The sequence below is a fragment of the Sceloporus undulatus genome, chromosome 8 (assembly GCF_019175285.1).
Source record: "Sceloporus undulatus isolate JIND9_A2432 ecotype Alabama chromosome 8, SceUnd_v1.1, whole genome shotgun sequence".
In the NCBI taxonomy this organism is placed as follows: Eukaryota; Metazoa; Chordata; class Lepidosauria; order Squamata; family Phrynosomatidae; genus Sceloporus; species Sceloporus undulatus.
This window is the reverse complement of record NC_056529.1, coordinates 5,810,709-5,838,008: the sequence shown is the minus strand read 5'-3', so window position 1 is coordinate 5,838,008 and position 27,300 is coordinate 5,810,709. Positions and strand designations below refer to the sequence as shown.

General features: G+C 42.0%; 1 long non-coding RNA gene and 1 pseudogene across 1 annotated transcript in view; both read right to left on the bottom strand.

Annotated features, from left to right (window-relative positions):
- LOC121937517 overlaps positions 1 to 27,300 on the bottom strand; it is a 168,645-nt gene that overhangs the window by 21,055 nt on the left and 120,290 nt on the right. The window lies entirely within an intron of this gene.
- On the bottom strand, positions 9,455 to 9,564 carry LOC121914979 (annotated as a pseudogene).

Sequence of the window (27,300 nt, the reverse complement as noted above, 5' to 3'; positions counted from 1 at the left end):
TAGAAGCCACAGCAGATGGAGGACATTCATCCTTTGTTGCACTGACATGTTCTAACACGGGTGAGGCAGAGGGATTTCAATCTGGGGCTTCCAGCAGTCTTCTTAAGCCCTTTGCTACTAGTATGCATTCTGGAAAGGCTGAGTCCTGGACTTTAGGACCACAATCTAGGCCACTGACACCAAAGTCTAATTCCTGGACCTATACAGCTGCTACCCAGAACTTGCCTCTCCGAACACACCCACTAATATTAGAACCAGGGTCTTCCAAAGAATCTGAAAGACAGGAGATCAGGACCAGAGCTTTAACATTAATTTGATGTTATTGTGGGTTTTTTTAGTGCTGGTGTTGAGAAAGATGTTTGTGGGATTACCTTCCTTTACAAAAAGATTTTTGGCTTGTTCGGGGTGCTACATGTCACAATTTGTTGGATAAGTTGGCATGATGGCCTATGCTGCTTCATCTCAGGCACTGAAATGTCTTGGGCATCTCTACTTCCCTACTCTACCGACACAAGGTGGAAATGATTCCTTCTTGCAGGTTAAAATAGAAATATTTCATGTTCCTTATCTCTCCTCGGCACTATGTTAATTCAGAAACAAATGCAACTGATGGAAAGCCACACGTACATTTTGAAAAGGAATTTGTCCCCTAAGAGCATATACCGCTTTTGCACTAACGGTTCATGATAAATAAAGCTGTGCAGAGAAGATGAGAAAGGGTTACTGAGAAAGGGAACCAGGTATTTCACAGGCTGAAATGAGTACCTTTCCTCAGCAGCTCAAGTTCAGAGAAGCACGAGGCAGTTAATATGGAAACCCAAACATCACTGGCCTGATAAGCCCCTCATAGCAACTAGCAGAAGTAATTTTCAGTAATCTTGAGAGGGAAAAATTGCATTTAATAATAAAAAGGAAAGAGTGCGTGTGTGAGAGAGAGAGGTTGAACAGATTACCCATTCAAGCATACTACTTTATTGAGTATGCAAGCAGGAGACTACATGGAAAATAGGACTCGAGATTCATTAGGATGTGAGAACAAAATACATCATTTTTCTTCTTCCTTTTTTTCCCTTTTGGTTACTGCAAAGCAATCTCCTTGCATTAAGAATATCAGAGACTCACCTTCGAGAAAGTGACAGGAATTTATAAAATGAACGATGTTGTTTTTTGGGCTTTTAAGATGGACTAGTGAGAGAGAAAGAAACAAAATCATTCTCTATAATCATTTGGCAATATACGACACTGTTGACTTGAGCTGAATCTGCACTGCTGAAATAATGCAGTATGACACTGCTTTAATTGCCATGGCTCCATCCTATGCAATCCTGGGATCTGTAATTTGTTGTGGTACAAAAGCTCTCTGACAGATAAGTCTAAATGTCTTACAAAACTAATTAAATGGTATTTAATGGCAATTAAATGGTATGAAACTGGATTATTTCTGCAGCACAGATGCAGCCTAAGTCTATGAGGCTACAGCTTCTTTTGCAGAGACAGTCGCAAAAGTGCTGTGAGATCCCTTTGCATGCTGCTATGAAATCCCTTTGCAAAGTTAAGGTTGAGAATTTGTTTTACTTTTTAAAAAACAGGAAAGAAAGGTTGTACTCCCAGTACTAGGTTTTTAACAATCCTATTGGTTGCTCTAGTTTGAGTAGACTCATTTACAAAGTAGAATTTACCAAAAGTGTTGACTCACCAATGAACAATTTTTTCCAATGGGTCTATTTCAATTGAGACTACTAGTAGAATTCAGGCCAATATTTGCTGAAGGAGATTAGTGCTACAGTAGATCTTCCATATCATCAGGTTTCCAAACTGCTAATTTGATAACCCACAGATTGCCACATCTCATATTATTCAGTGACGGAGGCGTTAACACTCACATGCTGCAAAATGTATGTTCCCTGTTGTCACCGTTAAATAATATGGAGCATAATTGTCCCTGTTTTGCGCATCTGTAGGGGTAGGGAGCAGAACCAATCCCCCATTGATATGAGAGGCTCACTGTATTATTATTTCACGTTTATATCTGAGAAACATGCAACCCAAATTTTAAGGTCACTACTAAAATACAAAATTGTGTTTATTTGTTTCTATTCCAATTTTCCTTCCTCCCCCACTCCTCATCTTTTCCTCTCAACAACCTTGTGAGGTAGGTTGGTCTCAGAGAGAGAGAGAGAGTGGTCCAAGGCCAATGAGGTTCATAGGACAATGAGGCCTGGACACTGGATCTCTCCAATCTAAGGCCAAGACTGACTATGGCACTCCCTTCCACAGTTCATAAGCACCACACTTTTCAGTGACCCCTTTCTTGCCCAGTTATGGACATGACTCTGTTTCCCTCAAATAAAAGACCATATTACACACATCCAGGAGTGAAACAGCTGCAACATCAGAGTATTTTGCATCTTCTCTGGTGTGGCTCTTTGAAGGTCAAGGCTGAAAAACCGACAGAAGTCAGAGGGAGAAATGCGTAGGCACTATCTTTCTGGAAGGCTGCCCTAATCCACTATTTTGGCTAGCGAATGCACCACTAACCTTCACATCCCAATTCTCTGGCATAAAGCCATTTGGGATTTCAGATCAAGGAGCCTGCAGATGTTGCTGCACTGCAAATGGGAAGGTGGGTCAGGTAAAGGGGAGAGCTGGTGGAGCACAAGCAAACACCAGTGGGGGGGGGGGGATCTCTAGTAGTAGATCTCTGAGAGTGCATCTACACTGTAGAAATAATGCAGTTTGACACCACGTTAACTCCCATGGCTCCATACTATAGAATCCCTGGATTTGTAGTCTCATGAGGCACCAGCACTCTTTGGCAGAAAGGGGTAAAGACCGGGTCAAACTATAAAAATCCCAGGATTACATAGGAAGGAACGACAGCACTTAAAGTGATGTGAAACTGTGTTGAATCGTGATGGCCAAAAAGTAGACACAATATTCCAGGTGAGGCCTGACCAATGCAGAACAGAGTGATACTATTACTTTCCTCAGTGGAGTCTGGTTGCTTAGTGGTTAAGATGCCAGTTCTGATGCCTGGAAGATTGGAAGGTTGGCAGTTCAAGGTGCAAGTGCTGAATGATGGGGTGAGTGCCTATCACTAGTCCCAGCTCCTTCCAACCTACCAGTCTGAAAGCATGCAAATGTAATTAAATCAATAGGTACCACTTCGGTGGGAACATAACAGCGTTCGGTGCAGTTATGCTGGCCACATGACCATGAGAGCAGTCCTCAGATAATGCTGACTCTTCGGCTTAGAAATGGAGATGAGCATCGCCCCCTACAGTCGGTTACAACTAGATGTTCATGTCAAGGGACTACCTTTACCTGTGTTACTTCCCTCAACCTAGACACTATGATTCTACACCTATTGATGCAGCCATTTTTTCAGCAGCTGTTAAAATGTCCCAGATTCTCTCTCCTCCTTAGCTTATTGCAAATGTTGCAAACTGAGAAAGGGCAAAAAGAGTTTGAATTCAATTAATTCCGCATGGGAAAGAGGAAAGAAGGGGGTGAAATCCTGCCCTTCCCTGTTGGCCTACACAAACGCCACCTTCTTCAGCCTCTTCCAAATTGTGGGGCTCTACAGATGGGTGGCATGTAGCCGCTCCTTTTAGCCCCTGATCAGTGCCAGAGCAGCTGCACACAGTGGCACCGACCCATTCCTTGTAGAGAACAAAAATCAGCTGGTTTTGGCAGATTTCTGGAAGGGGCGCCATAGGCATGTGTCATCATAGCGCGCACCATGTAGATGGGCATGTGCCAAAATGGCACCTGGGTGGCGTGGTGAGGGCTTGGAGCATCCAGACACTCAGCCCTCACCGTGCCTACAGGCCGGCACAAAGTATGTTATTTCCCATGAATAATGTTTGCCATCTTGAGTCTGATGTTATTTGGTCACATTTGTCCCAGCTTTCATTTGTGAAATGTTGGAGGGCATGCAAAGGAGAGGCAGGCTCTCATTCTTATGCTACTGAAAAAAGTGACTTACAGCCATTGCCTCTGCAGACAAAAAGTTAAAGCCATTCCAGCTTGCTAGTGTAAGAAATAAATATACTTTCTAACCTTATCTGCCATCAACCTTTTATGTCTGAATGATTGCCTGGGGAAGACAAACAGACCCAAAGTCTTTTATTTGCAGTGTGGTTATGAAGCTTCCCAAGACTTCCTGTTGTTGTTTACCTTAACATCTGCTTCTGAGCTCTTGCAAAAATGCTATCTCTTTCCATTAGGACTGTCAAGTGTCCCTTATTATAAGTGATGCCCCTCATTTCAGGGCCAGAAAGCTTGTCTCGGGTCCTCAAATAAAATTAACAAAATGTCCACATTAATAAATTATATGATGCACACATAGTCGTCTTTATGGAGGGCCCAAAGCCCATAATATAGGATTTGGGGATTTTATTCTGTTGGTATAACATGAAAAGCCTTCTGATAGGGCTGAGATATCTGAATTTAAAAACTTTCTTGTTTTCTAAAGCATTTGGAATTTTAGTTTAATATTGTTTTATAATCTTGCATGTTTGATTATGTATGTTGGTTAGTTTGTTTTATATTACATTGTATTTTTTATTATTATTCTCCCTCGACAATTTGTTTTATGACTGCATTGTCTAGATTTATTTTGTTATTCCTTCCTTCCCACTGTATGTGTATGTGCACTCTTTAGATTGAATGCCTTTGGCAGGGCCCACTGTTTTCGACTGTTCTACCTAAATACTACTACTACTACTACTACTAATAATAATAATAATAAGTTGGTCTCTTCTCTGAAGATGCCAGGCACAGATGCTGCTGAAACGTCAGGAATAAACTCTTCTAGAACATGGCCACGTAGCCCAAAAAACCAACAACAAACTATAAATATATTGGTCTATTTGGTACAACAAAAACTTGTGAATGTCTTCATCCTGATTTTCAACACTGCATGTCATGAATTTTGGCTGTCATTGCTGTTTGAAAACCTGGTGATGCTATTTTCCATGCATAACATGCAGCAGAAGTTCCCAGCAAGTGTGCACTCCATCGTCTACCAAATTTCGCCTCTAGCCCATAGCCCAGCAGTCATGGCTATCACTTTGAATCTTCTCCCTTTTCCTCCCATATTCATTCCTCGGGCCCCATACTCTTAGTAATATCACAGTATATATAACATCCATGCTCTCTCCAGTACAGAGAGGGAGCCGGCAAAGGCAAGTAGAGCTGAGCTGTCACACTTGTTCCAAATTCCCAGTGAGCAAGCGAGGATCTTTCAGCCATGATGGAGTAGCTCTGACTTGCAGTCTATCTGTCACTGCTGGACTGTTTTACTGTGCACACAATGCAATGATGGGAGACATCACTCAACTGCAACAAGTCTGGCTACCAAAGCAAGTAGCAGCAATTTGTAGCCGCAACGTAGCCGCTTAATCATTCCCAACACTTCTCTCCCTTCGCTCCCCCCTCCCCGATGCCCTGGTTGCCACTCTCTAGATAAACTAACTCCAGAATTAAAGAGCAAATATTTGAGTCTTTCCCAGTGCTGTCATTTGACAGACTGCTGTTTGGACTGCACCCTACTTAACGGGAGACCTTTGGCCTTTGGCTAAAAGCTGTAACTCAGAAGTCCCACCTCCTCCTAATGGGCGTGTGTGTGTGTGTGTGTGTGTGTGGGTGTGTTTGGCTTACAGGGAGGGATTTGGGTTCAGTCCTTCAATTATGGGTGCATTGTCTTCATGGCTTAAAAAGGAAGAAAAAAAAATCCGCAAATAAATTAAACAAAAAGGAAGAAAACTACCTTCACTACCTCTGCTTTAGTCTTCATTTGGACTGCAGAAATAATCCGTTATGGCCCTGGTTTAACTGCCATGGTTCCGTGCTATGGCATTCTGGGAACTGTCATTTTCTGAGACTTCTAGCCTTCTGTGTCAGAGGGCTCTGGTGCCATAACTAAATATCTTACCAGTCTATAATTTCCACAGTTCCATAGCATGGAGCCACGATAATTAAAGTGAGGTCAAACCGGATTGTTTCTACAATGTGGATGCAGACAAAGATGCAGATTCTATCAACTGGAATGATACAATATTTACCAACTTATTGGGGCCAAGCAAACTAGTAACAATTCTTCCAGCTGTTCCGATTTGACAGGGACAGCCCTGCTTAAGCTTCTGTTATCCCACTTTTTCAAATGCTTTGAAAGTGTCCCAGTTTCTCTGCCCGACTCACACTTTTCCCCTTGCTGCAAACTGAGATGAAAGTGAAAAAGTAGTTTGCAGCATGGAGTGGAGGAGACAGACCTTTTCCCAATAGCTTTTGGCAAAGCAAACTGCTGCAGCTTCTGCTAGTGTTTGTGTTCTTCCCCATTAATAACGTCTACCATCTCAACCATTCTGTGATGTTACATGGCCACAAATATCCCATCTTTCATTTGTGAAATATTGGTGGAGATGCAGTCCTCCAAGGTAAGCTTTGTCAGGATGTTTTTATCATGCCATAATAAGAACGGTATTATATCTTGGTTACAAACTCTTTCTACCCTGCTTTGTCTTCTTAAACTGCTAGTGACTGTATCGTGCGCAAGAAGTTTGCCTTTTCGTCTTCGTTTTAAAAAAATGAATTTGGGTTTTCATATATTTTTCAGCTGTAAACAGCAGAAAAACCCCTTCAGGCACTTCACTAGACCTTTTATCCACACTCAGGAAAAAGAATTGATTGATTTTGAAGTTAAACGTTGGCATCTGCTGTTATTCAAAACCAGGACCTCGGATACACTCACCCGCCCTGCTTTCAGCTCAGCCACCAGTGTGCTGCAAATGAAGACAAGCTGTTGTCAAATGAGAAATGCAAAACAGTCAATCTGTTTGTCTGTTTAATGTAACTGGGAACATAAGCTGCTAAAAACGCTACCATTCGGCACTGTCAGATGGGAGGCACTCTCCAACAAACGAAAGCCTAATGACCCATTTTACTCAGGCGCTCTGGAGTTCCTCCTAATGGTATTTTCCATATGCACTTCAACATGCTTTTAACTGAAACTGCAAATGGTACTATTTTCTCTCTAACAGAAGCGTGTAATCTGTGCAGCGTAAGTTGTGTTGTTGTCCCCCCCCCTCCGTGCCGCTCCTCCGCTGCCTTTTTCCTCTGGCACCGTGAAGGAATGCTGATGTTCAAGGCATCTTGAAACAGCAAGCATATTGCTCAAGCATATGATGCTCAGCTTTGCTCTACACCTGTCATTGTACTGTATTAAAGGGAAAAAATATCAAGTCATTAACCATGATAGATATGTTTTTAATAAGAAAGTGTTGTGCCTCACCAGGCAGATAAACAGAGAGTCTTAAGATATCTTCACAGCCCCAGCATACAATTAGAGAGATGAAAGCTACAGTTTCTGGATCCTCTTCAAAGATTGTGATAACTTACAGCCATTCCTGACTCTCCCAATTATCCAAGTAGTAACCAGCTAGATTCTGCCCTCCCCCATCCAAAGCGGAGGGAGATTGGATTCTAGTGCCAATAAGTGTTTGTCTTATTAATGCACCGTTTTCAGTAGATGCAAGGCTTTGTAGACCTAGCTTGTGAACATCCTCAGTGAGGCAAGCAGATGTAGGTATTTAATGCCAGGTGAGGAACTGAGACCAAGAAACAGTTGACAGGACACAGTGAGCCTGGAGGGAATTTGTCCATGTAGATGAGCCCTTAGTTACATATTCATGTCTAGGACAGTGAAATAGGATCTTGATCCTCATCCTCATCTCAGATTTATATTGTATATTGCTTTTCTTTTCCAATATTGCCCATAGGAGCTCAGAAAGAGAGATCTTGGCTGTGTCTCCCTATGTCATGGACTGCCCTGGGCCTCACTTAGAGGCACAGTCAGAGGTCTCAGACTCTGAAGACATGGAGGAGGCTGAGACAGGGGCAGATCTGGGGCTGTCTGGATCAGGAGTCTCAGAGAAGGTTCAGGAAGCTGCAGAGGGAAAAACAGACTCTATGGACGCTAGGCTGCAAGTGCTAGGACCTGTGGAGTGAAGGCAGGCCAAGGAGTCTTTGAGGAGGCCTTCCAGGCTAGAAGCCAACATAAGAGCTAATAGGTTTCAGCTGAGAGAAGCAGAGGCCTTTTAAAAGACCTCTAGCTGCAGAGGTTCTTTGCAGCTGATAGCCAGTCTTGCAGCTTTATTGTTCCTTGCTCTTTGATTCACGACTCTGGTATCTGACTTCTGGACTTGTCTTGTGACTATGCTCTTGCCTCTGCCCTTTGCTGATACTGACTGACTGGTATTGTGTGACCTTTGGACTGGACTCTGGACTATTCCTCTGAATATTCCCTGGCTGTGCTGCCCTCAGTAGAGGCAAGCAGGACACCCTATTTTGTACACCCAACAATCTTGCAACATTGGACCAACTGAGAAATTACAGGTGCTTAGAGATACACAGTCACCTTTAGGACTGAACAGCTTGGTCTTCCTAATTTAATTCCCAATCCAGACTTCCCATTGATCACAGCATTTCTACTGATTATAGTGCCCCAATTTGGTGTCTTTCTAGCTGTTTTAGACTGGAGCTTCCATCTGTCTGAGACAGTCTTCTCAATGGTTGGGATGAAGGGAGATGTCACCTAAAACATTTGGAGCCGCACTGGGTTGGATAAGCCTGGGATGCAGTGCTGCACCACAACAAAGGAGTTTATCACATGGGAGGCTAAGTGGTCAAATCCTGTGCAGAAACTGGATTTAAATTCTGGGAATATCCCAGAAAAGTGGGCTTGTTTTCAGACACATCAGGGAGCATTGAGCATTAATCTGACAATAACCCACACAGAAAGTGGACAAAATTGATTGCTTTTTTACTTTTGGGAAAATCAAACAGCTCCCGCAGTTTTCTTTAAAGTTGTCCCTTTAAAGAAAGGGAAATGGTATATTATTATTATTATTATTATTATTATTATTATTATTATTATTTTCAATGTCTTTTACTTGCACAAAATTACGTGAATGATTGGGGGCTCTGAATAATAAACAGGGAATATCTTGAACCACAAGCTCATTAATGAGCACTAATTCAGGATGGATGGTGGGATGTTCAGTAATTTAAGCTATGTGGACAATGAAGGTTCTCAACTCTGGTACAAAGAGTGACCTACCGAATCCCACAGAATGAGTAATTACAGCTAATATCCATACCATCTTCTATTAGAACATCTAATAAAACAAGGTCATGACAACAGGCAAGGTTCATGTCCCTGTGAGCATCACAATTGCAGGAGGGAGGGAGAGAAAGAGAAAAAGAGAGTCACCCTGGAGCAGGTGGAGTGCTTCTACTACTTGGTCTCCACAATGAATGAGGATGCTGACAGCTCTCAAGAGAAATGCAGGGGACTTAGAACCGCTTAGCCATCAAGAGCACAGCTTTGGTTAAGTCAAAGAGTGGGGTAGTTTTCACAAAGTTATGCTTGGCTAGATGAAGACTTGATCCCAGTGAATGCTGGCTATCAAGAAATACTACACTCGGAATGAGAATATGTCAAATATTAAACTAATAAGAGCTGGTACTAACTTGATCTTAGCCAAAAGACTGAGAAACTATGGCCCTCCATTCATTGGTTTTGAGCAAGGATATCAGAATTAAAGATATATTCTCTGTGCTAAGATTTTAAAACATCCCCTGGATTTTAATCTTCTTGCTCATTTGTGGAGAGCCCATGCAGTTCAGGTTTGGTACCTCTGGAGTTTACCAGAGGTTTTGGAGTTCAATGTTAGAGACAATACCCTTTATACTGAAGATTTTGCAAATAGTTGACTGAGGCCTGTTACAGACTGCCAAAATAAAGCTGCTTCAGGTCTCTTTGGAGGTATGCTTTTAAATGATGCATGCATCCTAAGAATCCGGAAGCTGCACCAAAGCTGCACTCCAGTGCTTAGGAATGGAGTGTGGCTTTGGCGCGACCTCCGGATCCATGCATCATTTAAGTAGCATACCTCCAAAGAGACCCGAAGCAGCTTTATTTTGGCAGTCTGTAACAGGCCTCAGACTGTCAACCTGCGGCCAGATAACATTAAAAAGAAGCATTTCTATGTCCCAGCCAAGCGCAGAAGAGTAGGAGCCTGTGTATAGTGCAAGAAAGAGGTTAGAGAACAGAAAGAAAGAGGTTTTACAGTGCATTTCATTATATCCCCCTGTTTTGCTACTGATTGGTTAAGCGAACACAGATCTAAGATATTTGGGGGGGGGGAAAGATTATTGGGCAATGCTTTATCATCTCCTATGCTTCACTAGAGAAAGTATCACACTCTTAGCATATCATGTCTAGGGCCATTCCAAAGTTAAAAATACAGCTTTCAGATTCTTAAAGTAAAGGCGGCATACAGAAGCTGTAAGTAGGTACTCCTTAAACCTACAGGGCAAAGTCAGCTAGGAACAGGAGCAATCTTGAATCCTGGAAAAAAGCCTCCCAAAAGGAAAATGACTGCCCTGATCATTTTCCTGGTTGTCTTCCAAATAGCCTTGTCAAATTATTTAAAGGCTGTATTGTGATATTATTGAAGCGCCTTCCTAGCCACTCTTGGCAGAAGGCACCACTTACTGGCAAGTGTGAGTGGATGAAGTGCTACTGTTTGAACAACCTGCATGGCTACAGAAGGAGGAGAGCATTTTAATTCAGTTTGCTGGCCAGCCAGAGAACTTAAGGGCTCTAGAGACTGAGTAATGAAAAGCTTCTCCCTCTCCCTTCCGTTCTTTGTCACTCGCTGTGCTTGCCGCTCCCCAGCCATAGCCACCATCTATAGCACAGTTTTCTTTCACACCACACAGTTATAGCACTTTGATACCACATTATCATCATTGGTTGCACCCTACAGAATCCTGGGATTTTCTAGGGCTGGTGTACACATAAGCATATTGTGCAAATTGCTGTGGATTTTCACACATTCACATCGACCTTTAATTGATTTTACTTCCCTGTGCAAATTTGAACACAAATTTGTGTGTGGCCCGGACACATGCGTCGGGCATGTGGAAATAGAAGAGGTCACCCCTCTGCGGATATCTGAGGGTGCAGATCTGAGATCTGTGGGTTAGGAGGGGTGACTGCAGATGCAAAACAATGCAATGCAATAAATAAATCCTAAGTGCTGAATGCACAGGCGTCATTCATTTCTGAGTATTTTCTCTTCAGTTTGTACTGTTGTTCTCCCATGCCTTCAAGTCACTGCTGACTTATGGTGATCCTAATTTAACCCTATCATGGGGTTTTCTGGGGCTGAGAGTGTTTGACTTTTCAAAGTCACCAATGGGTTTTCATGGCTGAAGGGGGAATTGAACCCTGATCTCCAATGTTCAAACCACTACACCATGCCGACTTCAGCCCTATCCAACATAGCCCATGGGGAGGCTGGGACCTGCAGTCTAACAACATACGGAGGGACACAATTCCCATCAATATGATAAGTCACCTCCTGCTGCCGTCTTCTGTTTTTTCCGCCATCATTAACCATCCCTTTCTTTTGTCATCCTATACCTATCTGTCCTGAACTACAGATCTGCAGATAAGTTATCCCCAAACACCTTGATCCCGGAGGAATGAAACATTAACTAATTAAGTTGAACTTTAAGGTGCATCTTCTAATTAATATGAACTTTATAGGGATTAGTCTATAGGAATTCAGAATGCATTGAATTTTTAAAACGACAAAGGACAGCACCTCAGGCTATTTGTTGGCAAACAAATAAGCAAATGTGACACTGAAATTCTTTTGGGTGGAAAGAAAGGTCCCAACATGTGGATAGCAGTGGTGAACTTTTTTTTTAAAAAAAAGTATTACACAAATGTATTAAAAATATTAACAGACTAATTAACAAATTAATAACACACAAACTAAAACACAATACATCATTCCCATCTTTCTAAGATTTCCTGGCAATAGAATTGCAATGAAACTTTTATCATAGTGGATAACTACCTGCTACAACAATAAAATACCCTTTCCCCAGTTTATCAGAGACCGTCCCAATTAATCCTACGTTGTCTTATTTTCTCTCTCCTTATCCCAGTTTCTGCCTTCATCCTCAAGTTTACTTCAATTGCTGAAAACTGAGTGTAGAGTCCAAAAGTAGTTTGCTCCCAATGAAGTCAGCACAGTGAATGGACAAGGAAGGGCAGAATCTTGCTTTCCCATGCAGACACAGGCAAAAGTAAATGGCTACACCTTCTCCTAGCTCTTGTCTCCATAGGCCAAAAGGCCACCCCCCACCCCTCATCCCCATTCTGGCATTGTACTCTCCGGATGATGTACAGCCCAAACCCCATTTCTGCTGCAGGCATTGTCTCACACTTCCTGCAGCATAACAAGGGCATAAGAAGGTTACAACAGAGTTTAAAAACAAACAAAAAATGTACTTGTTGCTCAAGACGATCTGGAGTCCAGATCTCTCTGGAAGATCTGGAACCCTCTGTCCCTGCACTACAGCAGCAGTTTGCATGGGTGTCCCACTGGGCTTTCCAGCATTTCTGCCACCGCTGTGGATTGCCTGTTTTGAGGTCAGAATGAGGCTCCCAGTATGTGACTGTCACTAGGCACCTTGTTCTGACCTCAGAAGTGAACGACCCATAGCTGCAGCAAATGTGCCGGAGAGCCCAGTTGCACACATGTGCAGAAGCAGAGACCAAGATAATGGGGAAAAGTGGGGGCACAGTCCACACTCTAGGCTGCCCCTGGAGTATCCTGACCAATGCAGACAAGCCATAGCTTATGTTTGTATTTCTCAATACCTTTTGCCATCTTGACCACTCTCTGGTGTTACATGGCTACACATGTCCCAGGAGTCTTTCACACGGATGAAGCAAGTGTCATTAAAATGTGGTAATAGTGTGATCGAGGGGAAGATTATCATATCCCCATGCACTTCTCCCATTCATGTCCCATGTGTAAACTGTAATGGACGCGTAATGGGAGTGTTTCCAGTTTTCAACCATGAAATGTCGGAGGGTATGCAATAAGCTCATTGAAAAACTCTTGATAAATAAAAATACACTGCTGCATCTGCTATACTGTGTAGTGTGAAAAGACCTAGGAACTCTTTCCCGTCATCTGCAATATGGAAATAATCCTTTGGCCCACCTTGTAGGATTGTTGCAAGGATTCTTGAAACCACATGCACCCGAGACCTTTGAGTACTTCTAATTCAAAGTGCATGCCGACAGTGATTTTTATGACTAGTACCGTTACTGTTAAAACACCGGAGCTGAGCGTTTTGTTCATTGGCATGAAATTTGAAACTCGTTTTGGCACTTTATTTCTAAATCCTACAGGGCAAGCCATCTTTCACTGGATTCTATGGAACTTGCAAAGCAGTTGCTAAGTTGTAGATGCAGCTGTAGGAACAGCAAAATGAGGCTTTTAATGTAGCCCATGAATTAAACATGCTAGCACACAGTACAAAGATAATAAATCAAGTCATGCTCTATACTATCGCCGTTTATGAAGAGGCAGACTTTCTCCCCTCCCCTTTCTCCCCCCAATCCATTTTTTATTCACTCAGGTAATAGGAATATCCCACAGACCCAGAAAATGCCTGTGCCGTTCCCTTTGCTTCAATAATATCACTCACATTATGCCAAATGGATGAGCTATGGAAAAAAAGCAACTCTATGGCAAAAGCCACAGTATGGGGCCCAAAATTAGCGTAAGCTACCCAGAGGTTATGTTCATTAGACATTTGGAGAAGTGGGGGAAGAGAGACCCAAAGCATCCGTCAGGATTGCCTTGCTATTGAACAAGCAAAAGAGCTCATTAATCTTGATCAGATAGAAAAGCCAGATGGCAAAAGTTAAAAAATGGACTGGGAGAATAGCGTCAAACCATTACGAATTTCCGTTCCTACTTAGCTTTAAGAATCAGCCTGGTTCTTCTGGGGAATGAGCTTTTAACAAATGAAGATCTAATATGAGCAGAAGGGAGAAAATATGTTTCAAGAGTAGGGGCTCTGATTTACATTCCATCCCCTTTTTTAATACTGACAGAGAGCAGGGGCTGTCTACCTTTAGGATGGATTGAACATGCATTTCAAGGGAACAGACTACAAATTTGTACAAATTTAGACACTACCCAGGTGTCCTGCAATAGTAAAGTCCAAAAACTGTTGGACTGAACTGTAGGTTTTCCACTGATTTTTCATAGGCTAAATGTGGCACCTGAGCAGAGTTCTATGGATACCATGGACTCTCAAAATAGGCAACAAATGGATCCTAGAGCAAATCAAGCTTGAATTCTCCCTAGGAGCCAAGATGACTTGACTGAGGCCATCGTAGTTTGGACATACCATGAGATGGCAATATATAATGATCAATAAAGTGGGTGTTTCAAATACCCTTTTGAGAAGTGTCTGATCATGACTGCTGAAAGCCAATTTTTTCTTTTTCTTTCTTTCTTCTTCCTCCTCCTCCTCCTCCCTTTTTTTCCTTTTGTTGGACAGTTATGTATAATTTGTCTTCAGCTGGGCAAAGCAAAATAAGAAAGCCTACTCTTTTCTTACTCTGAGTAAAGTGTGCCATTTATAATCTTTTACTTTAGAGTGTGTTGATACAGTATCATTAGCTTCTGATCAGTATTGACATGTACTGCCCATCCAGTAAAAGAATGCTATGCATTTATTTCCTCTTGGGTATCCAAGACTTTATTGCACTTGTAATTGCTGCTACTACTAGAAGTGCTCAGCATAGCACAGAATGCAAGTACAGAGGGCTGGATGCAAAGGTTCCCTTTCTTGGATTGAGACGGCCCTTTAGAGGAATAGCGATCCTTTCTGATCATGGCAAAACACTCCTTTGGATCCATTTCTATCGATCCAAAGGGCAACCATTTAACTACTTAAGAACTGCCAACTCTTTTTATTGGCTTGCTCCTGATATTTAGTAGCATTTATTTCTGCAACAACTTGGTGAGGGAAGTTAGTCTGAGGGCTTGTCTACATTGACCCCAAACCTGCCCTGTATCTGCTATGATCTGTAGGGCCTAATTCACAGTGAATCTGACTGTTAATCTGGTTTTGAAAATCTTGCTGGTTTCTCTGGCTTTCCCAGGGTACTCTGGATTTTTCCAGGGAAATCCAGAATCTTCTGAGTGTGGACAGCAGGGATTGAGCCGGATTCAGAGGGTGACAAGCATCACCAATCTTAAAAGGCCAGTGCTGCCATTCATTACCTATTACAAGTCCAGACACAGGTGGAGAAGGGAACAAGTGCTTCAAGTCCTCTGCTGCCATAGCTTCCGGGCGCAATACAAGGTGATGGTCATTACTTTTAAAGCCCTACATGGCTTGGGTCCAAGTTACTTGTGGGAATGCCTCTCCCGACATAATAATCCGCCCCACACTCTCAGAACTACTGGGAAGAATCTATTCGAACATCAACCAGCCAGATTTGTAATGACTTCCCCAAGAGCTTTCAGTGCGGCTGCTCCAAAATTATGGAATAGTCTCCTGGAAGAGATCCGTCTTATTGCCTCCTTGGAAGCCTTCAAGAGGGCACTTAAGACGGATCTCTTCTGGTGAGCTTACCCTCCTGACCTCGTGTAAGAAATGCTGTTCCACTTTCTGATCACAGTATAGTTGTATTGTATTGCTGTATGATGATGAACTAGTTTTAATGTAATTTTTTTTTGGTATTTTATTGATGTGTTCTTGTATATATTTTATGGGTTGTAGGCTTGCTTATATCCTCCCTGAGGCAGGTGTTGAGGCAAGGGAGGAACAAACACTCACCGGTCTTCAAGCAGCCCAGTCCAATCTTTATGGGTTGTAATCCTGCCTCGATCCATTCGGGACAGGCAGGAAAATATAAATTATTATTATTATTATTATTATTATTATTATTATTATTATTACATTCGCAGGTACACACCACTGGCAAAGTCCTGCTGTTAACATGTCACTTGCCTGGAGTCAGAACAGTGTGTCCAACCATATGATCAATGAGAAGAGGGGTCCTCATACGTAAGCTGTTCATTATGCCTATCAGCAGCACAAAGTATAAGACCTTGTGTAAGACCTGCACAAGGTATAAGAAACATATAAGTTGCTCACCCAGATCACACCCCCGTAATTAAAGCCATGTTCACACCTGCCCATCTTGTGCCATTTCGTTTGAAACAATGCACCAAAACTGACAGAAGACGGCTGCATAATTTCTCCAGAAATGTTTGCAAAAGTGAAAAGCAGAGACGGGGCGCGGGGGGGAGGAGAGAGAAATGTTCTAATGATTTGATCAGCAAAAAACAAAGTAAAAGTTTGGAGTTAATGAGATCTCTGGATCAAAAATGTGAATGATTCCCCCCTCATTAGTGGGTTTTATCATCAGATGTTAGCATTGTTTGAGTGAAATTCATTCAAAGGCCGCAAATGAAAGCAGTATTTGGCAAAAAGAAATCCTGATTTGGGTCTATTAACAAACAGACCATCTTGATAAATAATTCCTTTATGCGCTATTCAATAATGATGTAAAGCTGGTTTCTGCTGCTTCAGTCAAACAGCCTTCAGAAAGATCATTAAACTGGCTTCTTTTTTTTAAATATAAGATGAGCTAAACAGAATGACTGAAACGTCTGTTATAAGTTTATACTTGCATTCAACTCAATTAAGCTTTAGGATGCAGATGAAAGCAACACACGGTTTCCTTCAAGCCCGTTTCAAACGGTTAACTTTATAAAGAAGCTCTTATGAAAATTGCTTCAAATTTCAGCAAACTGAAACTTTCCAAGCAGAACGTTACATTGCGGAGTCAAGTATCTGACAGATGGGGCAGGGGCGCATGTATGATGTATGTGAGAAGGGAAAGGAGATATAGAGAAATCACATGCTCAGGGAACAAGTAAAGAAAGTAGTGTTTTTCATCTGACTAATGTCAAGGGTGCAAAAGCTTTCCCTGCAACTACCAGACAACCAAACAAACCCATTTCTTTCTTGTTTTCATATAGTTTTCAAAAGGGAAGGGATAAAGATGGTTCAGGTCTGTTCCATGAATGTTCACAGGTAGCTGCATAACGTTGTTTTGGTGTACCTTCAAGTCATTTGCAACTTAGGCCAACCCTAAGGTTGTCATATGGGGTTTTCTTGGCTAGCTTTGTTCAGAAGGGGCTTGCCCTTGCCGTCCTCTGAGGCTGAGAGTGTGTGACTTGCCCAAGGTTATCCAATGGATCTCCACGGCTAAGCAGGTATTCTAATCATATATCTTTCCACTGTCCTGATTTGGCAGGGACAGTCCTCTGCTTAACTTTTTCAGCTGTCACAGTCTCTTCTTACATTTGCCTTTTGTCCTCTGCATACTTCAGTTGCGGAATACTGAATTAAGAGTTCAAAGTAGTATGTACTCAATTAACTCATGGGGGGAAGAACAAGAGGGGGAAAATGTTGTCCTTCCCAGTAGACTTGGTCAAAGGCAAACTGCTGCAGCATCTCCAAGGTTGTGTGTCCTTCCTTATTAGTAACATTTGCCATCTTAACCACACTCTGATGTTGCTTGGCTTTGTGAAATGTTGAAGGGTGTGTAACCATGGTCTCTCAGTCCTAGTCCAATGTTCAAACCACTACACCACCAGCTCCATAATACAGCCTAAGTAATAGCAAATGGAGTTTTTCCATACATTCTACTTCATGGTTTTCTATTTGAAGACATCTACTATTGTGAGGAGCCAGTGTGGTGTAGTGGTGTTGAGCATTGGACTCCAACTCTGGAAATCAGGGTTCAATTCCCCGCTCAGCCATGAAAAACTACTGGGTGACTTTGGGTGAGTTGCACAGTTTCAGCCCCAGAAAACCCTATGATAAGGTCACCTTCGAGTTGCCATAAGTTGGGAACAACTTGAAAGGATATAATAAGACAACCCTTTGTGAGGCTGTTTCCATGCCCTCAGTTCCTATATCTCAGATCTTGTAAAACTACTCAAAGGTACACATCGCATAAGATTCTTTGCTTGTGTTTTTCAAACATGACAGTCTATTGTGGAGTCAGCTATGACTTGGAAGCCAACTTTCCCAACAGCAATATCCTTTTCGCAGGGTCTTAGCCATTTTTAGGAGTACCTTTCACTTGAAATGGCAACGCTTGAAGCTGAGCACCTGTACCCATAACCAGCACTTTCCAGTTTATTCTTACCCTTCTGGACGTCTTCACAACCAAGTGGGATTCAACCTTCATATTTGCTGAGAACACACAGACCAGGCTAACTTTTCAGGATTTTCTCACTTTTACAGTGTCCTTCTCTGTTGTGCCAAAAAATTAATACTTCTTTGCCTGCAGCATTAAAAATGATAATTGCCCCCTAAAGAAGGCCAACTACTGTAGAAACAAATCATCTTCCAAGAAAGAAAGAAAGACAGAAGGGAAGAATAGAAAGGATATACTATTCTGGAAATGATTAGCATGCATGACCAAAAGATCAGTCCCACTGTTTGCTTTGGAAGCACTCTTCAATCAAACGCCTTCAAAGCAGGCAGTCCGTCTTCCCTTTATGCTTAAAAAAGGAGGAAAATTGTGTGTGCTTCTTTGAGGCTGCTATTATTTAGCAAGTTCTTTCTGTTATTAAAAAAAAGTTACCTTCTCTTAACCTTCCTTAAGAAAACCCACAGTCACTGATGAATGGGGAAACAGCCAACTGATCAGGTTTGATGGAGTGCCACGTGGAGACAGAGTTTCCGTAGTTGCCACTAAATGCTTACTCATCCAATTAACCAAATTACTATGGAGAAACTTCAGCCAAGTGTGACTCTGGGGGGTAGCAGATACATAAAGGCCAGTGGGTTGGAAAGCTGGAGGTCAATAGGGTGTACTACATGGGTGCGGATGCTAAACAGATTGATTCCAAACATGTTGTAGAATCATAGAGTGGGAAGGGACCACAAGGGCCATTAATCCAACCCTTTGTCGTCAAGGAACACAAAACTAAAATACTCCCAAGAGGTGACATCCAACCTCTGTTGAAAAACCTCCAAAGAAGGAGATGCCACTACTCTCTGAGGCAACCTATTCCACCTCTGAGCAGCTCTTTGGTTCTTTTCGATACTTAGGTGGAATTTCTTTTCTTGCAATTTGAAATCTACCGGTTCTTATTCTAGTCTCTAGAGCAGCAGAAAACAAGTTCGCTCCATCTTCTATGTGACATCTTTTCAGACAGTTAAAGATCATAAAGCTTAGTTTCTAGACCTTTGATCATCAGGGTTGCCCTTCTCTGAACACATTCCAGCTTGTTATATTTCTTGAACTTTGCTGATCATCCTGGAGAAGGTGAGGTGATGATGATGATATCATTGGCATTTTAATCTGCCTCTGGCTTAAATATCTAGCCCTCTCCTTAGACTGAAACTTGTCATCTTTTTACCCATTCACCGAATGGCAATGCCAATGCAATGAATGAGTCCACCATAAACAGTTTTACAGAGAAAGTGTGAAGTGTTGGATTAGGACCTACATTTGATCTTAGATTGACCTGCTTCATAGAACTGTATTGACAATGTATCAGGGGAGAGAAGAAACCCATGGTCTTTAGACTAATTGGAGGAAAAGCTATGTTCATGTGTGTAAATATGACATAGATAGATGGATGGATGAATTTCCAGTTTTGTTGTTTTGCTGCAACCTCTGTAGTTACCCTATATGTTTTGTTTCCATTCCGCCTGTTACCAATCAGGCTTCAGATTTTGCAAACAGAGACCAACTCTGAACCAGGCCTCATGTCTTGTAAACATCTGGGGGAATATAGGCATTATAAATTGAAACTAATTTGTTTCTTGTAAGTAAAGTTATTGCAGGGCGTTTAAACCCACATCTGCTAAAGATAACTTTGTATGTAAGTATTAAAACTATATTGGCATTGACAAACCAATTTTTATGACTTATGTAACCTGAAGTAGTATGCAGGGCTTGTACCAGAACCTGGTATTCTTAGGTAACTGCTTGCTTCCATTTTAGTTCAGAGGGAAAATAACAACAACAACAACAACAACAACAACAAAAACACGCTCCTGTTTTTCTCGCAAAAAGCTCAGTAAACAATAGTATTGCAGATTAAAGCTTCACTGAGTGAGACAGAAAGAGAGCAAGGAAGAGAGAAATGTCTAGTAAAAAGAAAACTACTGGTCAGCACTGTTTTAAAGGATCCGTTGGGATCATTTTGATCCGCAGGAGGAATTGAACTGGAGATGAGGGGGGAAAGGTGGCCTGGTAGTTGGAGCAGTAGACTGCATTTTGAGACTTTCACCATCTCCTTTGCTGGGTTTCTTTGGAGGTACAAGAAGAATTGGATCAATTGGCCTATGTCTCTGACCTAGTTGGCCTTATATATTTGCGATGGAGCAGGAGATGCTAAGACATGTGTCCATTCTGAACGGGACCTTGTTAATGTCAGAGACAGTACATTCAGTCCCATTTTGTTCATTCCGTTCAATCCAAACTTTGTCTTGGCCCTAGGCCATAGCAGAGTTTGGGTTTGCAAAATACATTATCGTGGGTGAGGCACAATACATCGAGGCCTGATCCACACTAGTAAAAAGACTCAAAACCTTATCCACTCTGTTTCCAGTGCTATAGGAATAGATGATGCTTGAATGCTGTCAAACAAGACCTGCATCTTGTAGGCATTAATGTGATTTTTTTTAAAGTCACTGTTTACTTTGAAATTTCTTGGAAAAACAGGTAACAGGTGTAACTGGCAATATACATTGTGTAGATTATGTCTTTTAAATATGACTCTAAAGAGGTTCAAACCATTGCAGGATAATGCAAGGTGGAACTGACTTATTTGGGTAGTGTAGATCCAACCTAAGAATAGGTCACAGAAAATAGTGGAGCTAGGAAAAAAACCTGTCTGGACTACAGCTCCCAGAAACCCCCCGGTCGGCTTGGCCATTGGTCATGATAGTTGGGGGATTCTGGGAGATATGATCCAAAAAGCAACTTTTCCAAACTTTTGTAGAGCGGGCTGCATTAGTGGTCAGACTTTCGGTTTAGGGAGCTATATGACTGGCTTTCCTTCATCTGGAGGTTATCTTGACAGGCAAAAAGTGCATATTGCACACACTACAAATTCATAGGTTACTCTTGTTTTCAAAACGGAGCCACATTTTCATGTTGTTTTGGCATTGTCAAAAAAAAGGCACATGTATTATTGCATCCCTCATTTCCTACCAGTAACAAAGATTCTATGAAAACCAGCTGAATCAACAAGTCTGTTGCAAATGGAAGGGCCTGCACTTCATCTAAATTGTGCAGCATCTTCTGGGGCCAAGGGCACCCTGTCAGCAGGATTAAGCTGACACAAAACAGCTTGTAATGGAAGCGGATTATGCCCACAAAGTGAGTAAACAGAAAGTGTATTAGGCAATGTATTAGGCAAACTAGCAGCCTTGAAAAGGAAATGTGGAGGCAACACAGGCTGAGAGATGCAGGCAAACATTTAGGTTGGAAAGGAGACCGAGGACAGCAGGTGAAACAGCCAAATGAGAGAGTGATGAGGGAGTTTGTCATCGTTGGTGGTTGCCTTCAAGTCATTTCTAATTTATGACAACCCTATCATGGGGTTTTCTTGGCATATTTCCTCAGAGGGGCTACTGGGGTATTGGAACGGAGCAAACAAAGCCCAAGAGAAAGAAGAGTAGCACCAGTATGAAACAGTGTAGAAGTATGAGTATGTGTCTTCATGTCGCATGTCATAGGTTTTTTATTAGGCAAGGAATAATCAGAATTGGCTTTGTCAGTTCCAACCTTTGAAATATGGTCTATGGCACCTGATATTCATTGGCGGTCTCCCATCCTGAGACTTCATAGAGAATGTGTGCAGTGGTTAGAGATCCTTTCTAAGGGGCAAAGACACCAATGTCTTGGAGAAGCAAAATAAAGTCTTTATTCTAGGAATTCCATTCTAAGATAGAAAAGTTACTCAGGATGCTAATCTAATCTAGCTTCCACAGCCAAATGGGGAATCAAACCCTGATCCCCAGAGTTATTGTCCAGTGCTCAAGCCACTACACCATCCCTGCTCTCATTATTTATAGTAACAAGGGGGCAATAGGGTGGATCAATGAGAAGGGTTTTGTCCCTGGGTTCCTGCGGGTTCTAAACAGACTTCCAAAAATACCAAAGAAAAACCAAACCAAACAGCAATAGCCAGGAATTTAGTTCTGGTTTTGAAAAATGGCTGAAGAATTGACCAAAATGGTAGCCAGAAGTGACGTCGTGTCATTTCAGGTGTTGCAAAACACGCCGGTGTGGCCCACCAAGGTGGGCACAGTGAAGAAAAGTGCCCCTCATGCATGCAAAGTTGGCCACTCCTGTTTTACCTACTCACAGTTCAACAAATAACTCTGTGGGTCTCCACTAGTTGGAACAAACCAACAGGATTCTAGCCCCTGTTTTCAGAGAGAAAGAGAGGGACTCCAGATCCCACGCAGATAAACTCCACTCCTCCATTTGTTATCTCCCGGTCCCCTGTTTTTCCTGTTGTGGCATGCTCTTCCATGTTTGTAATTTAGGAAACTCAAAAGAACAACACACAAACACACACATACATATATAGTCCTTTTCAATGATCTCTCTATTTGCATAGCACGATCCCTTCCCATTGCACAGCGCTAACATTAGTGTGACCTTTTCCTGCTAATTGGAAAATCTTACGGAAATAAAGCCTGTCAGAGAAATGAGAAGTGTCTCCCCTTTCGGCCGGCCAAACGACCTCAGAGGGGGAAAGAAGTTCTGAAATCCCTGCTCCTTCTGCTCACACTGCAAAATCTTTATTACTTCGGAGAGCCTTGAAACTCAGTAATGCCCCTCCAGTGCACCAAGAAGTAAATAAATTTCTCCTTATGACCACTTTGGAGAAACACACAACCAGATTTACTCAGCAGGGATAGATACTGGACAAGATAATGAAGAGCGAATAAGAATATGATAGGGGTTTACAGCCGCTTCTGTCTCTTTAAAGTGTTTTAATCCTTCAGAAACAGGGTATCAGGTCCATTTCCTTAAAGATACAGTGTCCCTTCTGGGACAGGTAATGTTGTAAAAAGCCAAGATGTAACATCTATCTCTCAGTATTGATTGGCACTTTAGTGTGATAAAAAGGGTTGAACCTGAAGGGGAAAGGAGAGGAGAAAGAAAGAAAGGTAATTCAGGATTACTCCTTGGAAGATGGCAAAGAGAGACCCCATTGCACCAGGTCAATCTTTCAAATTGCCTTGAATTGACACACACAAAAAACATATCTAGCACACAAAGACTTTTGGGCTGTCTATCCGTCTGACACTAAACGTGAAAAGCACAGTGTGGACTTCATTCAAAGTTAAGATTTAGTCCCGATGTGCAACTATGGAAGCAAGTGGACATTTTACTCAACATGGGACGGGGGAATGCACATATTGTGCATGTAAAAACTGCCAAATACAGAGCCCACCATTTCAGTTTCAATAGATCTTGTGTAACATTGAATGGGGAGCCCTCCCTGAGATCCTGGAGGTCTAGTCTGAGCAGTAACCCTGGACTAGATTGACCAGTTGCAAAAGACTCATCTAGTTTCAATTTCCTTTCATGCATGTTTAAAGGTAAAGGTTCCTCTTGATATGAATGTCTAGTCATAACCAACTGTAGGGTGATGATCTTCTCCATTACTAAGTGAAAAAGCTAGCATTGTCCAAAGACAACTCTGGTGGTCATGTGGCCAGCTTGGCCACATGGAACGCTGTTACCTTCCCACTGAAGTGGTACCTATTTATCTACTTGTAGTTGCATGCTTTCAAACTGCTAGGTTGTCAGAAGCTGGGACTAGTAATGGGAGCTCACTCCATCATGCAGCACTTGGGCCTCGAACTGCCAACCTTCCAACCTTATGATCATTAGAATTGGTGCCTTAACCACTATCTCAGCCAATATAATGTGGGATTTTGGTGCATTTCAGATTTTGGAATTCCAAATAAGAGATACACAACCTGTAGTAGAAATTTGCATTTGGTAGATCAGTGACTGTGAAGGCATGCAACTGCTTAAGCATAGCTACAAATCACTGTGCAAGTCCTTGAGCTGGCTCAGAGTTGGGGAACTCAGCATGTCATTAAAAGTTTACTGTATGTCTCTGTAGTAATATCTGGTGTCCTCCCCTTCCAACATACACCTTGATCAAATTCAGTTATTCAGAGTCAAACCTGACCCATAAATAATTCAGAACAACAGATGTGAGCTAAGTGGCTTTATTGCTTTGCAATAACTGAGGCTGTCACCTGATTAAAGAAATCTTAGTCTATTAATCTTACAAAGGAGAGTGATTTCTTGCATTTGAGAAAACCCAAAAGTTCTGAAGTGGGGACACATACTTTGATGATTCATTCATGTGTCACCTTAAAAGAAACAATGTTGGGATGATCTTCACTGCTATGAGGTGCAGGCTTCAAAGTCTGGAGTTCTAAAACTCACGCATAACACAGGAGAAAATGGTTCTTGTGTATTAATCCTTTTAGTGGACAAAGTTGTTTACACCAGATCAGAATATTTTTCAAATAGTCATTGTGCATCATGAGTCATCATCATCATCATCTACTTGTTTGTATGTGCCTTCAAACCCACACTGATTTATGGAGGATTGAGGCTGAAAGGGTGCGATTTGTCCAAGATCATGTAGTGGGTTTCCATGGCTGAGTGGAGATTTAAACTATGGTCTCCAACCAGTCAAGTCCAACACTACACCACACCAAGCCTACACCACAAGTAGTAGTCATTACTACTAATGTTGTTTTCTATTCCAAATTAGTTCCAACTGTTACAATTTCATTTCATTCCTAAAAAGGTTCAGAGCACATTAAACTGGACTGAGGTTTGAGACATAGATCCTGTGACCAGATGCATGGAGAAATGGGTAGTCTTTCCCACTGATTGTTCTTTTAGTAGCTTTGCTAAGTACAACACAATATTGCTGTTCAAAAAAACCATATTCTTTAAGTATCCACCTTGCAATAGAGAGAGGCGGGAGAGAGAAAGAGCACATAAACAGAGGTCATTCTCTCTCTCTTTTCAAAACTGGCAATATTTTCCAAGGAAACCAGCTTATTTTTCACGAACAATTCAGATTTCCATTTACTGCCCTATTGATGCATGCTTGCCTGTTCTTTCCCAAGCCAGAGGCATTGATGGAGCAGTTATCCGCTGGCTTCTCTCTGCACACCAGACAGAAGGGTAACATCAGCAAAAATGTGTCCCGTTCCAAGAGCACTAATTGTTATTTAAAAAATGATACAGGGCAAAAGCTCACACATGTTTTTGATCCATCAAGATGATTGATGGCTACATTTTAAAACAAGCCCTGACTCAATGCCAGTGGAGGAAAGAGGTGTCTTTGAAAATCAAACCTTCAGCTGATGATAAATGATAGAGTTTAACAAATGTATTTGCAGAATTTTGGCAAGTACAGATTCGGCAGCAACCTTTCAAATGAATTCTGTTGGGTAACACACAGTTCCTTTATTCAAACAACTATCGATATCCTGAAAGCTGCATGTGGCTCAAGTGATGTGGAATGTAACTGGAACAAAGCATGGAAACCACTTTGGGGAAGTTGCAGACTTGTAGGTGCACAACAACAAAGGTTGCAGCATGTCTTCCACTTAGAGAGAGACTTCTCTGTTTTTGCCTATGTAATGCTAAGCCACTTTGTACACTGTTAAATAAAAACATAATGGCAAATGAAAAGAGCAAGCAAGAACTCTATATTGTGGCATGGTAACCACATATGCAGAGTGGCCTGTACATTGTCACCCAATCCCACCTTATTGTTTCCTCAGCTCCTGCAACAAAATACAGGCCACAGCCTGAACCGGCACATGAACCATGTGAAATTCCTGCTGCACCATTTGGTAATATCACCCCTTGTAACTAAAATTACAGTTACACTTCCAACAAAGTAAAAACATCCCTCATTACCATGCTATGGCACTTTAATTTAGCTATCCCTTAGCATTGCAAAAAGAATTAATTGGAAGCTGTTTATCACTAGCTGCTTCCAAGCTCTGTAACACCAGCAAGAGAAGGCCATTATTTTCTATTTGGATTTTCTGGAGGCATCTAGCTAGCCACTGCGGGAAAGAGGATGTTGGATTAGATAGCTTTTGACAATTGGAGTAATCCAACAGGGCTCTTCTTATATGTACTATGATGCAGAGTGTTATAATCTGGACACAGAGACCCAAATCCTATTGTAAATCCCAAACAGAAGATACCTGTTGAATCAATGGAGCTTACTGTGTTGACTCACCATTCAACAATTAGGTCTACTCTAGCTGGGACTAACCAATAGAGTTTAGACCAATGTGTGACATGCTGCCTTAAAAGAAGGACTGTCTACCACCACCATATTAACTCCATGGACATATTGGAAGGCCCAAGTCTGAACAATGACAAATGCTGGTAATTTTGAGGCTAATTTGAAGCAGCCTTGGAAAACGAGGCCATTCCCATTCATCAGGGGCAATCATACTCTAAGTAAGGGCTACCCATCGTGCCTTCAGGTCCCAACGTTTAGCCAGTGCTTTCAATTATTCAAACCTTGACCTTCACAGCATCTCTTCATTAAGTTCTGCTAATGTCCCCTATAGCTGCTGACCTTCATCCTCCCCTTCTTGCGAAGGAGAAAAATGGTCAGCCATTCCATACGTGGATTCCCACACAGCGACCTGAATTCTGAAATGGCTTTGGCCTATACAGAAGAAAATTAAAGATTTCAACTGGAGCCTAGGTCTAAAGGCCAGTGGTTCTTAACCTTGCCCCACTTGAAGAATCTGATGAAACCTATGGACCTCCTCCTCAAGGGGAAAAAATGACATAAACAGATGAACGTAGATGCTTGCATACAATTTGTTTTATTGCATTGAGAAGGGGTTTCCTTCACATAGGCTGCAATCTTGTATGGCCCAGAGTAGTGTAGTAGGTCCTCATGTGTAGCTATGCTAGGCTGAACCATATATTCTCCAAACCTATTGAACCTTTGAAGTCCACACATGGTTTGTCCCTGCTTTATGAGTAGCTGGCAAGATTGTAGAAACACCTGGTTATGTTCCTATAGATAGATATGAAATGATGGCATTAATGCTTTGGACCATGGCAGATCTCAGCACTATCATTTTGCATCTGGCTAAGAGGAAGGCCTTCTGTGATCCTCCCTTCTGCCTATAAAGCAGAAAATGGATGTCCAGGGGGCTTTAGGAGCTGGCTAGTAAGTTGTGGTGTGGGGATATGGCTCAACCTAGTGTAGGTTCACATGTGGAGGCTCAGAGTGCTGTGAGGGAGGAAGGGAATCCCAA